The following is a 13,919-nucleotide window of genomic DNA, read 5'->3' as shown; positions in this document are numbered from 1 at the left end:
CACAATAAAACGTACTTACAATGCAAAGAGTAGCACCTCAGCGCTAGCCAGTTTCAAAGCGCTCTCAGCTCTGGCATCGAAGTGAAACCTCCTAGGCTTAGCTACGAACACGGCAGCCAGGGAGCAGGCCGACGCTCGTCGCGCGGCGCGCTCGCGAGCAGCGTCATAGCTGAAAGCTCGGCTCGCTCAAAGATTGGCTCAGAAACTTGCGAATTGTACTCGCAAGGCTGGCAGATCGAGCAGCTAGCGGCTGGCCTGCGACTGAGCGCACGTTCGCAGTACAGGTGAACAACAATTAGCGCACGAATGCTTGGGATACCGGCTGCGTTGCGGCCACGTTAAGGCGATTCTTAAGCTCGTCCTCGACGCCATCGTCACCGTACGTGACACACAGGCTGAGAACTTGAATTCGAGTACGTGCTAAAGTAAGCTGCTCGTATTTCTCGGAACAATCTGAACTCGAAAAGACAGTTGCTTCTGTCGGCTTCCATGCATGTGGGCTCTTGCTAGTGAAAGTACACTCGAACAGGATGCGGCGAGTGCGGGCCGCTGTTGCATATAAGCTAAAGTGTGAAGCAAGTATCGTCATAGTTCCGTAACGCAGTTGACATCACAGTAATCCGCTTGTACGGGTCACATTTAAGCTCTGTTTCATGTAGATCTCCGTCGACCATGCCAGTGTCGCGTAGAGTAATGCATCGCAGCTGCTCTTTGTCCTACTGCTCGCGTCGAACATATCCTTGATATGGACCAGTTTGCGATACGGTGCGTTTCTTTGCCTTTTTTGTCGCATTTAAGGGATTTTCGCTGCCGTCAATCGAAATTGCATTCCGTCAACAGCGTCGTCTGCGCCGTCGTCTGCTAGGACACCCGGGGATGGGATCACAGGATCGCAGCTTCTACAAACGACATGTCAGCAAAAGTATCTAAAAGCGCTTTGGTATTCGCATTTAATAAAGAAATAAAATGAAAAAATATAATTTGTTTTTGTTGCGAACACAATTCAAATATTAGTAATAAAAAAAGCGCATTTGTAGGTTTTTTCAACGAAGCAAAACTGCAGCCGTCGTCACGTTTTGTGTTATTTGGGTTTTCGTAGCATTGTTTGAGTGCTCGTGCGGTGGACGTGTATGAAGAACACAAGTGTGTTTTGGAAACCAACGACGAGAGTTACGCCCTGTCAACACTGGTGATTTTGAACGGGTAAAGCCCTGAAGAAAGGTAGCGCTACGACTTCTTGTCATCTGGAGAGGCAACGAAGAAGAATGTGCGGTTTTGCTAAGCCTTGATGAGCCGTCTGAACGGTGAGTCCCGTGTACGTTTCTTTACTTCTGATCTCTATTCGCACGCGTTATTAGTGTGCGCCTATATAGGGATGGCAGTGCAGGCAGTCTGCGTGCGGTTGCCTCAGCTATAATGCGTTAACGCCGATTCACACGACGGTCCGTTCGCCCGCGGCCCGCGCACTACGTATTCATGCGTCACCACATTGAGAGGCGCGCTGTCGGCCGCGGCAGCGGGCGAACGGAAAATCGTGTGAATCGGCCTTTACCAGAAAAGAACGGGCGTATAGGCCGCATGGCAACTGTTGCTCCATAGTCTCTATCTGCGTTTAGTACTCGGGTGCCGCGGTAAATAAAAATGCCACCAGTTATCACAACAGAGTTATGCGGTCGCTTGCTAGCGCTGCGAAAAACAACAAACAATGTTTACTACATTCCAATAGCATAGATTTGTGCTACATAGGAGAGGATGATGAGCGTGCAGTGCCACGTTAGAGAGCGCTCTTGCTAGGCCAGCTGCGGACAGACAAGGGAACTGACAACGGTCGAGTTGCCTGTTGCGAGGTGGCTGACACCTACCACATGGTTTAAGCTTGCCAGCGCAACTCAGCTCTCTCCCCCCACCCCAACCCTACCAGAGAGGAATGGGAGGCGGCCCTGCTTGGCTGCTCGGACCTTCAGGCCCAAAAGGCTTTGGTCAAGAGGGCTAAGCTGGCGGCTTCGACCAATGGGGTCCCGGAATAGGGACTCCACCCATTGCGGGGCTCTTTAAGAAAGCCTCACCTCTTTTATTAAATAAAGGCTTTTCATCATCATCATCGCGGCTGGTGCCCGTCGGATTGATTTGTGCTACTTAGAAGATGACGATGAGCGGCAGTGCCGCGCGACAGAGCACTCGCGCTAGGCCAGCTGCCAACAGACAGTGCTCAGTGTGTGTACTCGTGGGATTAGTGCTTACGCCTCAATATTTGTCATACAATTTTTTCGGGGACAATGATCGCGTGTAAAAGGCTGGGGCATATCCCTTGCCTAGTCATTTGTAAATTTTCCAACAGACAGTGCTCAGTGTGTGTACTCGTGGGATTAGTGCTTACGCCTTAATATTTGTCATACAATTTTTTCGGGGACAATGATCGCGTGTAAAAGGCTGGGGCATATCCCTTGCCTAGTCATTTGTAAATTTTTATCTGTGCTTCCCCATGGAACAGAATTTGACACAGTATTATGTCAAAGTTAGATCGTTCTTGCGTCTGCCCTGAGGTGTAGGTGTCGATGCTTCCTCGCCTTCAGATTTTGAGAACTGTTTGGGATGCAACTGCGCACTTATTTAGGATTTCAAGCTTTTTGCTATATCCCTCGTTTGTGCGGCCCGCTTTCAAGTCGTTCGCTATATCGGTGATGGTTTGTTATTGATTTTCACTTTCTCTTATTTATTCTTGGTTGACTGCCACCAGCTGTGCTGCCGGCGATTCTCCGCGCTCGGAACTATTCCCAGGCACGAGACCCTACCCACAGACCTCCCTGCACCACACTCACCAGTTTTCTTCGGTATTTTTTTCCCTTGCTCTTACTTGCATTGCCACTAGGCAGTTTTTATTTCTGTGCAGATTTGTTAAATGCAATACCAATTTTCGTTTCATGCTGTGATGTCAGATATCGTGCTTCTTGCTAATGAATGCATGCCTTTTCCATCCTCTCATCATTTGTGCAAAGCAGACGGGTCTACTGGTCGCTACGTTCAATTTAAAAATACCTTCGGTGCTGCTGCAAAGCACCCTAGTAGTAATAAAATCCTGTGCATGCTATATTCGAATAGTTACGCTCTTTTCATCACGCATAAAAATAGTGGTATTCCAGCCTGCTCATCTTTCTATGCGGGTGTGACAGTCATGTAAATCTACTGAAAAAATGTATATCGGTGCATCACATACAATCTGTTCATTTCTTTTGTCATGGGCCCTCTCATTGCTTTTTGTGTTGCTATGTTACTACCTTATTCTAATTTATGAAGCAGTAGACAATTTCTTCTCTTGTCATTCATGACATTGTTACGGCCACTGACAACAGTTGCTCTGACATATTTATTTGCAGTTGCCAGCTGCCAGTATCTACTGGGCCATTCGTGCTTCCAGCTTTTGGCTGTGCTATCTCTCCTCAGCTGTTTGTGGTAGGTATTGTTTTCCAGTGATGCATACCTTACCTGCCTATTTAGAAAAATTTCGTAGACATAGGCTCACAGCTGGGTTTAGAAATGCATGCAGAGCTCTACGTGCACTTAGCAGCAGTACCTCCCTGTATAATCACATGAATCTGATCCTGAATTACATGAATGTAATTACATGATCTGTATGAAATAGTCGCTCATGAAGCTTTTGACTGCTGCTGTTAACATAATGGAATTTACACTGCTTCAGGTGCAGAGACTATTTCACACATGTTGCCTCTTATGCATATGTGCCCTCTGAAAGGGCGAACATATTCCTTTATCCCTTTAAAAAACATTGTGTTCTATCATGATGCTTTACCGGTATTTCTGGTGTATAGACCAAAATGTCACTCAGTATTGTAACATGAAGCGGGAACTCAGTTTGTCCAATGTTTTAGAGGTAACATGAAGCGGGAACTGAGTGTGTCCAATGTTTTAGGGGTCCTAAAACATTGGACCAACACAGTTCCCACTCGAGTTATTGATCACTTCGCTCTCGCCCTACCATAAGCTTGCCGTCCAGGTTGGACAAATTGATAGAGCGACTGCTTCAGTGAAGTGGTGGTTCTGAGTTCGAACACGGGACCAGGACGAATCTTTCTTTAACTACGAAGTTTCTGTGAAAGCTGTATAGCTTTCCTTTGTAGCCATTTGGCTGTGCTCGAGTGGATGTCAATGAGTAATTACTCCTTATTACAGATCTTTTGTCAACGCCAAACTGATTCAGTAGCAACAAATAGTAGAAGGGTAAAAGCATGCTGCTCCCAAAAATTCGTTAAGCATGTTATAAAATGTCTGCTGTATTGTTTTAACTGCTGCAAAGAAATAACGGTGATGTTAGATGCCCAGCCCCTATTAGGTAAACATAGCTCGCAATTAACACAGTGGATGGAAAAGAAATATGGACTTCAACCCTCACGACGACCCTCACCCCAGTGGATGGATGATAATGGCTTTACCCTTTGTACCGGGCGGTAGCTTTCGCCACCTAGCCTATACTTCCCCCATTGTTAATTTAATTTTCTTTTCCCTTTCACTCTTACAATATCTAATCTGTCTATCCTTTTACCCTCGAAATTCACGCCTCCCTTGATTTCCGCCACCAATCCTCCAACCTCCCCTTCGTCAATGTCACGCTTTTCCCATCCACTCGCCCGTCCTCCCCCAGTAAATCCCAGCGCTATCTCTATGGTCGTTGCTGTCCCCTCTGGGAGGGCTGGGCGGAGTTCTGCGCACCTCAGAACCAAGTGTTCTATGGTCTCCGTTTCCGTTTTACATGCAGAGCACAAAATATCCACTTCTTCAAATTTGGACCTATATGTTTTTGTTCTCAGAGTCCCTGTCCTAGCCTCAAAAAGCAGTGAACTGCCCCGCGAATTATCGAATAATCGCTCTTTTTTGATGTCCTGTTTTCGTGTCCTATATATGCCTAGTGCCGATTTTTCCTGCATTCTGTCTTTCCACATCTTTCTTTCCGACTCCTTTACCTCCACTTTCACGTTAGTCTTTTGTTGCGTCCCATCCCTCACCCGTAAATACTTCGTTCTTAGCTTTCGGGTTCTATTAGTCCATTTTGTGTTAATACTTTTCATGTACAGATACTTGCACACCTTTTTTGCCCACCTTGTTTCCTCCATTTGAGTTAGTCTCTGATCATATTTCAGTTTGCTGATGGCCTCCCGAACCTCGAACGACGCCCAACCCATATCTCCCTGGACTCCCTCATTCGGAGTGTTCCCATGGGCTCCCAAGGCTAGCCTTCCTACACTTCTTTGTCTGACCTCTAGCCCTGACTGTACTTCTGATTTCATGCACAGGACTGCATTTCCAAATGTGAGGCCCGGTACCATGATTCCCTTCCATACCCCTCTAACCACCTCATACCTATTATAGTTCCATAGTGCTCTATGCTTCATAATGTCTGAATTCCTTTTTCCTTTATCCTTCAGAATCCTCTCATGCTCTTCCAGATATTTTTTTCCTTCACTTAGCCGTACACCTAGATACTTATACGTACTCACATGGTCTATCATAGTGTCTTGTATTTCTAGTGGGTCTTCCTTCTCATCATTATAGACCGTTTACAGCGCGCAGTTCTTCCGTTTGAGACCAGATGGCGCCACACGTGCGCTCAGAACACGGCACCATTACTCGCCTCGTAAGTCGCCGGCGCGTGCGCCTCGACGCAGCAGTGGAAATATCGCGGGTGGCTGCCGAATGTGTTCTTTCTATTATGTGAATAGGCAGAGGAAACACGTGCTGTGCTGTGAATTTCAATAATTGCGACAGAGAGTTAAAGGTGCGGGATGCGATCGTTTGCGATCGCTTCACGGAACCGAACTGCACAAGTAGGTAATGCCAATGTTCACGCCCATTCGACACGCACCCTTTCCTAACTGGCGCGCGCAACAAACACGTTCGCCAGGGCTACATAGCTAATAAAGAAAGGTTTCGATCTTGGAAAATCTGCGAGGGTAAGTGCACAACACAGCCGCATGATGAAGCTGTTCCGGCACCGAAACCATGACGGCGTGCTTTCAGTTGTTGTGCACTGTGCTGAGACCGCATTGATCGTAAGTGAGTGTGTGTGGCCATTAGAAAAAGGAGCGCCCGAAGCCGAATTAGGAACGAAAAAAAAAAACGACGACTTGCGCTCCTACATGCTGCTGCTGTTTATTATGCACCGCACTGCCGTGCGAGCCAACAACGCTTACCGTCAGTCCGTGTATTACACGCCGTCTTGGTGCTACTGTTCAATTTTGCTCCAAGTAGCGCGGTTTCCGTAGACCGTATTCGGATTACAGCATTTGGTTTACGGCTGCTGTGTTGGGCGGTTGTCACTTGCTCGCGGTCCATGCGAGACAGTTACTAAAAGTGACTCCGCACGCTCAGAGTGAAGCTGGTTAATTACAACCAAAGAGACCATGAGCATTTCCATGTCCGCATATCGAGCGTCGAGCGTACCAAAAATTTTTATATGAGGCTGACGTTATTGTGAAATTCGTCTAGCATGAACGCGTTGCCATGCGCGCGTTATAACAATTATATCGCGGAATCCTTCGAAATGATTGTACGCCAGATTATGACGGCTGCTTGATGCATGGTACTGCTACCATGATAGTCAACCTTGGTGTGCCTATTTATATTTGTCGCCTTTGTATGTTTATCCAACCAGTAGGAAATATTTCAGGTTTCCTAAGAACCGTTAACAGGTTGTAAACAAATGAGTACGATATGCATGTGAGCGTTTTACAGCAGTGTCTGCATGCAGGTACACGATAGGACAACGACCTGTAAGGCCGCAGGAACATTCAACCTTGACGTTTTATATAATAACAAAAAAAAACATTAAGCAGAGCCTTCAGCGCATGCAAAGACAAGCATTCAGGCGATCCGTCCGTTGGCTCGAAGAGGCGGAGAGCTCAGCGGCTCTATGCGACATGAAGTCGTATCGCGTTTTCACGCCTAAAGTCATCAAATTAGGGTTTTCACATGTCCTTCGAAGCTTCGGACCAAACACAGTGTCGTCTTTTCACTCCTTTCCAAACTGTTTCAGCCGAAACACTGCCTGTCGGAACTGAAACGTCAGACGCAGCAGCCGTCGCGACGAGGCGCGCGCCGAGCGGTCAGGAGGCGAGTAATGGCGGCGTGATCACGTGATCAAAGATGGCAGCCCCCATGATACGCCGCTGTAAAGCGTCTATAGACCATTATCCCTGACTTCTCTCTACTGAACTGGAGTCCTAGCTTGTTGCCCTCCTCACCACAGATTTTAACTAGTTCCTGCAGCTTATCTCGCTTGTCTGCTAGTAGAACAATGTCATCCGCATACATTAGTCCAGCCAAAACTTGGTTTACCCTCTGACCATCCTGCATATAACTCACGTCAACTCCTACCCTACACTCTTCCAACCTCTTTTCCATTTGGCTCACATATACCATGAAAAGTAGAGGTGATAGTGGGCAGCCCTGCCTTAACCCTCTCTTAATTTTAGCTGGCTTTGTAGTTTCTCCCTCCCAGGTTACTACGACCTCATTGTCTGAATATATACGTTGTAGATATTCAACCAGATTTCTATCAGCGCCATATCCCTTCAATTGGTCCCAAAGTTTTTCCTGATTCACATTGTCATATGCCCCCTTAATGTCTAAAAATGCCATCCATAGAGGCCTCCGACTTGCCTCAGCTATCTCTATACACTGCGTTATGACAAATAGATTGTCCTCCAACCGTCTGTCCCTTCGGAAACCGTTCTGCAACTCTCCCAAGATCTCCTCACGCTCTGCCCATTCTTCCATTCTCATTTTCACCATCTGCATTGCTAGTCTGTAAATAACTGATGTGACCGTAATTGGTCGGTAGGATTTAATGTTGTCCCTGTTTCCCTTGCCTTTGTATATTAGTCTCATCCTGCTCACTTTCCAGTCTTTTGGAACGTCTCCTCCCTCTACCACTTTTTCAATGATCTGTCGTAATTTCAGTTTGCTTTTTTTGCCTAGTATTGGTAATTAATCTCATAGGTATGCCGTCTGGTCCTGTCGCTGTTCCGATGGGAACCTTGCCTTCTATTCTGTCCCAGTCCCCTGCTGTTCTCTCCCTAGGCTCTTCCTCCTCTGCCCCATTGCTGTCCCTGCTCTCCCCTAGACCATCCGCCACAGGCTCTGCAAATGCTGCTTCAATTGTTTGTCTGATAAATTCCTGTGCTTCCTCTCCCTCTACCCTTTTTCCATCCTGTGTGGTCAGAGTGTGTTGGATGCCCTCTGTTCTCTTCCTTTGTAGCCTTATGAGCTCCCAAAACCTCTTTGCAGCATTCCTATCTTTCTTATTTACCTCCATCATCCACTGGACTCCTGCCTTTCCTATTTTCAGTAAAACAAAAAGTGCCAGTGTTGCCATACTTGAGAGCTTTGCTCTTTAAAATTGCAGTAGACTGCTACTCAAAGTTGACAAAAAAATGCGTCTCGTTTTCTACATGTGCATTCCACAGTGCTGGTGCCATTTTCACTGGCCATTGACATTCAGTCGCATGATGTGCACCCCGCTCCTCGAGTTGATTTTGTTTGTCTTGTGAACCTGCCGTCAAAATCAGTGCAGGATAATGCTTCCCCAGTTGATCTGCAGTTAACCTTGTCCTTTGCCAGCTGCTGTCACCCTTTCTCCACAGAGAAGGGCGGTGGGAGTCCAAGCCAGGTGGAGTTGAAATATTTGACTAGTAGTGGACAGGGATCCTGCGGTTTGTTGAGTACACAGGCAAATTGGAGACTTATGGAAGAATTTTTTTACCAGCCAAAAAAGACGCATACACAAGAGAGAACCGCACAGGACAAGGGCTGGTAAAAGCCGTAGTCCTCTGTGGTTCTCTTGTGTATGCGTGTTCCTTGGCGGGTAAAAAAATTCCTCCGTAAGTCTCCAATTTGCCGGTGTCCTCCACAGATTGGAGGATCCCTGTCTGTTACTAGTCAAATTTCACTACTCCACCTGGATTGGACTCCCACTGCCCTTCTCAAACTTTTGAAATCCTGTTGCCCTAGCAGATCATCAGCTGTCGGTTGTATTACTTTCGCTTCAGTGAAATTTGACATGTAGCGGACAGGGATCCTAGAATTTGTGGAGTACACAGGCAAACTGGAGACTTATAGAATTTTTTTACCAGCCAAGGAAGACTCATACACAAGATTCGTTGTCTGTGTTTCACAACTGAAAGTTCTAAATGCGTGCAAAAGTGTATCGTGCATTCGCACGTATTTTGCAAACTCAATTTTTGCAGCATTAGGTTTTCGGAATTGGAGCTGTAGCATTGCCGCCACAGAATCCCGCTCGTTAACAAAGCGCACACTTATTTGCTAGGTATATATTCGGTATACCGCAACCAGTACACGTCACTGTTTGGAAGGTTCTGTCGTGAAATTTCTGATTGTGCAAGGTAGCTTTTCTTTTAAATTCAAGCGCTCTCTATTTGCTTTTTCCTGTGCATATTCATCGGTCGTTTCAATTCGGAAGCGTTGGTGCTGCAAGACGTGCATACGGAAGCTACGTTTGTGCACAAAGCTCCTGAATTTTTGAAAGCGCAGCTCTGACAGTTCTCGTTGTCATAAATAAGTACAAAGCAGCCTAATCTTTTTGGACACACCATTTCATGCTCTTAGCTGTTTCTGAGAAACAGGCTGCCTTTTTTCTGTTTTTGGTGTGAAACATTCCTAACAACTTCTTTCTTTCTCGATGCACAGATAGCCTATGCATACACGGGCAGCTTGATTGCAATATTTAGGGCAATATTTATAACAGGTGCAGTGAGCCTTGGTGCATGTGGACAGAAATTAAGCTAGGGTGGGGTGGGGTATTTTCGCACAGGGTAATGTTATGCGGAGGGTTTGGCGTATTGAAACCGAGTCTTTCTGAGCTCTTATTAGACGTCCCAGCACCAGGACAGTAGTTGAGGCTTTTCTTTTTTGTTGTCTAGTTAATGGTTTCCATCACATAAAATAGCCTTAATTCTATCTATCCCGTGGCCGTCTAACAGAACAATGCAGATATACTGAAGTGATCAGTGTTGCATAAAAGTAGTGAGAACATTGCAAATGCAAGACAACTTCATTGGTTTGCAGTGCACTAACGTGGCAGTCATAGAGAATTACACATTACATTTGCAAATCTAAATTGTGCATAATAGTATGGACTGGCACGTAATGTGCGAAGTAATCACAGTTATCTCGTTCATGCCAAATGCTAGTGTCAAACATTGTCAGTATTGCATATTTATAAAGAGCAGGCATGCTGCGCCTAACTTGTCGTTGGATAGATTTTATTACTATGAAATTAAAAAGTTTACACATGGCTGTCGTGTTCTTGCGTGGGAAGTAGTATTACCTTAAATGAGTATAAACACCAAATTTTTGGTTATGTGTGTTCTTTGTAGTGACGTGCTGGGCATTCGTATACATAGAATTGTTGCATATTATTCGTCTCCAATCGCTAAATAATTACAACCAGATTTCTTTTCTTCCCTGTTTCAATAGCATAGCAATTGCTATGACATCAATGTTCAGTATAGGTTATGGAAGGCACAAAAAAGCTACGATATCGCTACTTCATCGTTTTAATTAGTTACAATGCTAAAGCCAGCCTGCCTTAAGAGTCGGAATCGCAATGAATGACGAAGCCGCAATTATATTGCAGTTTTCCTCATGCCTCCCCTGGCTTATACTGACCTTTGATGCCATTGCCATTGCTCAGTTTTTAAAAGTGAAGCAGGAGAAAGAAGATATTTAATTACAAATTATTTAGCAGTCATAGGCGAATACTGTGTGGTTATCCGTGCATAGTAATGCCTTATGCATCATTAAAAAAAAAAATGTGCAACTGAAATTTGCTCGGCTGCTGACCCAAAAGACGCGGGTTCGATCCCGGCCGCGGCGGCTGGAATTTCTTTGGAGGAGAAATTCTAGAGGCCCGTGTACTGTGCGATGACAGTGCACGTTAAAGAACCCCAGGTGGTCGGAATTTCCGGAGCCCTTCACTACGGCGTCTCTCATAGCCTGGGTCGCTTTGGGACGTTAAACCCCAAAAACCAACCCAAACCAAACTGAAATTTGTTGTCTGCCTCTTTGAGATGAAAAATTTTGAATTTTTCCTTCGCTATTTTAGAGCATGAAATTCAGTTAATGGTATCTGAGAAACAGGAATTGCAACAGCCATTTCTCTTCAGCAAGAAAACTGTCATTGGTTTAAGTGTTTTCCCGATTCAAGGTTACCCTATATTTTAAACTGCACAATGTATTATGTGACAAGAAATCGTCAAACACAATAGGTGTGGTTTTAGAAATGACTGCAAGTGATAAGGGAATACATTTACTTAGAGCAGGTAGTGACCGCTGATCCGGATCATGAAGAGTAATAACTAGAGGAATATGAATGGGGTGGAGTGCATATGGCAGGTTCTCTCAGATCATGAATGGCAGTTTTTCAATACCCCTCAAGAGAAAAGTATACAACAGTTGTATCCTACCGGTATTCTCCTATGGGGCAGAAACGTGGAGGCTAACGAAGAGGGTTCAGCTTAAGTTAAGGACAACGCAACGAGCTATGGAAATAGAAATGATAGGCGTAACGTTAAGAGATCGGAAGCGGGCGGAGTGGGTGAGGGAACAAACGCGGGTTGAAGACATCCTAGTCGAAATCAGGAGAAAGAAGGGTGCTTGGGCAGGGCATGTAAGACGAAGGCAAGATAACCGCTGGTCCTTAAGGGTAACGGAGTGGATTCCAAGAGAAGGCAGGCGTAGCAGGAAGCAGCAAAATGTTCCATGGGCGAAGGTTTGCAGGAACACGGTGGACATAGCTGGCGAAGGACAGGGTTAATTGGAGAACATGGGAGAGGCCTTTGCCTTGCAGTGGGCATAGTCAGGCTGATCATGATACTTGCAGAAGAGCTTGCTCATGTTAAAATTTTCATTTGGTAAATGTGTGCTTGTTTTACATGCACACAGCTTTTGAAATGACTAGCATAGTGATAATTGTATTGGGCTTCATAAAATTGTAGCTCTGAATGAAGGTTTGCAATGAAAGGTGTCTGCACTTGGTCACAATATAGGTACACACTAGTGGCGACATGACACACACGATCAGTACATTCTAGTTGTATTCTTTCTTTTTTTTCATGGGGTTATATGCAGGATAGTATGAAAAGGGCATTGGAATTGACTCTTACTTGCATTATTTTCATTCATGTTTGCAGGCACCCGGTGAAATGCACTCATAGCCAAAGCTCCTTCACTCAGCCGAGCAAGCTACGGCATCATCCAGCATCTTAGTTTCTTTTGAGCGCTTACAGCTCACTGCGGTGGATTTGGTAGATGGGTTTACTTTGCTTTTGGCAGTGTTCTTGGCATTTAATGTCAAGTACACCCCAAAAACAAAGCGGGCTTGTCTGCTGCTTGAGACACTAATGGGGCTTGATCCTAGCGAGCGCCTCCCGAGCGTGTTTTGGGCAGCCACAGCAATCACAGCAATGACTTGAGAAATAAAAGTTATCAGTGTTGTACATTTGTGTCATTATTTCTTGAACCATTGTTATTCCCAACGCAGACAGACCACCATACTAATGTGAAAACTGTAGGGTAGCCATAAAGTAGTTGTATGAGCAAAAATTATTCTACTCAAAGATTATAATCCCTTTTGCTCATTACTCTTTTGTAGATGTAGCGCAGGTGGATCCTGCAAAACATATGACCAACTTGCTCTGAAGAATATGTGAAATAAGAAAATTAGTACGATACATTGAAAACACGTGAAACACCTTTTGAAGGAGTAAAATAAGATCTGTGCTGATACTCCTTGAAGGAGTATAGTCACTCTAACAGAGTCCTGGAACTCTACCTGAAAGAGTAGTAGGATGCTGTTTCAATGTGGTAGCTTTACTCCCTCGGAGGAGTGCCTGTACTCTATTGCAGGAGTAGTACAGTACTCCTTGAGTAGGTGTTGGATCACTCTTTGTCCAGAGGGAGTAATTTTATTCTGGAAAAAGGAGTGGAATATGGGACAAGCGAATACTCCTTCAAAGTGTGTTCTGGGCACTCCTCTGCACTCCTTTAGTTCTAAGAGTGTGGGAACGTTGTCCCCACATATCTGCAATTCCAAAAAACGTGGACTTAACAAAAATCCCATTTGTGAAGTTTTCTACTGGAGTGGACTGCATTCTGAAGTCACGGTGAAATTTATGTGTCAGCCAAACAGGCCATTGCGACAGTGGCTGCTTCGGAGAACTCGACGTATTAAAGAACCTAGATGACAAATACGCACATTTAGTGGCGCACGCAAATAAGTGAGAAGGATGCGTGGCAGGGTTTGAAGGAACAAACATTCTTGACAAAAGTACTGAAAATACGGCGCGGATTAGTTTAGAAGCCTGTCACGTACGCAACCTTAGCAGCAAGTGCTTCAGACCCCCGTCCTTACTATCTCAGTTACGGAGTTTGACGTTTTGGAAGCGGCTAACTGTTGACGAGAGCAAAAAAAACTAAAGAAACTTGATTTTGTGTGCTTTCATTCTTCTTGCCTGCGCATGCATCCTACTATGTTGGCTGTGCCGTCAATCCTTTTTATGTATCTTTCCCATCTTTTTCACGAATCTTTTCGCCTAATTTAAGGTGTCATCTTCCGGCACTAGAATCAGTTGTCAGTTAGCGCTTGTGCATGTCTGCCGTTTCTCTGTCGTTTTCTGTGTTTGCGCTATAACCTTTTACTAAATCTTGGGTGAAGCACACTGTATAGCTATGACCGCAAATCTGTGCTAAAATTTGTTAGTTCATTCTTCAAAGCCGGCATATGCCTTTATTGCTTTGTTGGTGATGCAAGACGCAACCAGATTTATCTCGATTCATCAGATCCAGGCAAAGCCCATTCTGCGGTGCTCGAGACAGTTGTGATAACTTAG

The 13,919-nt window shown here is 45.2% G+C and overlaps 1 long non-coding RNA gene across 3 annotated transcripts; it reads left to right on the top strand.

The window, feature by feature from the left end:
- Window positions 1-1,065: 1,065 nt before the first annotated feature.
- On the top strand, window positions 1,066-12,527 carry LOC149370617 (uncharacterized). 3 transcript variants are annotated; one of them, XR_016291524.1, is made up of 5 exons: window positions 1,066-1,304; window positions 2,738-2,831; window positions 3,375-3,450; window positions 5,154-5,322; window positions 12,222-12,527. It is a non-coding gene; the product is annotated as an uncharacterized LOC149370617 (long non-coding RNA). The 3 variants fall into 3 exon arrangements; XR_016291527.1 differs by lacking the exon at window positions 5,154-5,322; XR_016291520.1 differs by lacking the exon at window positions 12,222-12,527 and having other exon boundaries at window positions 5,154-5,467.
- Window positions 12,528-13,919: the final 1,392 nt, after the last annotated feature.

Source organism: Amblyomma mixtum, chromosome 1 (assembly GCF_055824585.1).
Source record: "Amblyomma mixtum isolate Tamu chromosome 1, ASM5582458v1, whole genome shotgun sequence".
Lineage (NCBI taxonomy): Eukaryota > Metazoa > Arthropoda > Arachnida > Ixodida > Ixodidae > Amblyomma > Amblyomma mixtum.
The sequence above is the reverse complement of the archived record's forward strand: the minus strand, read 5'-3'. Positions and strand labels throughout refer to the sequence as shown.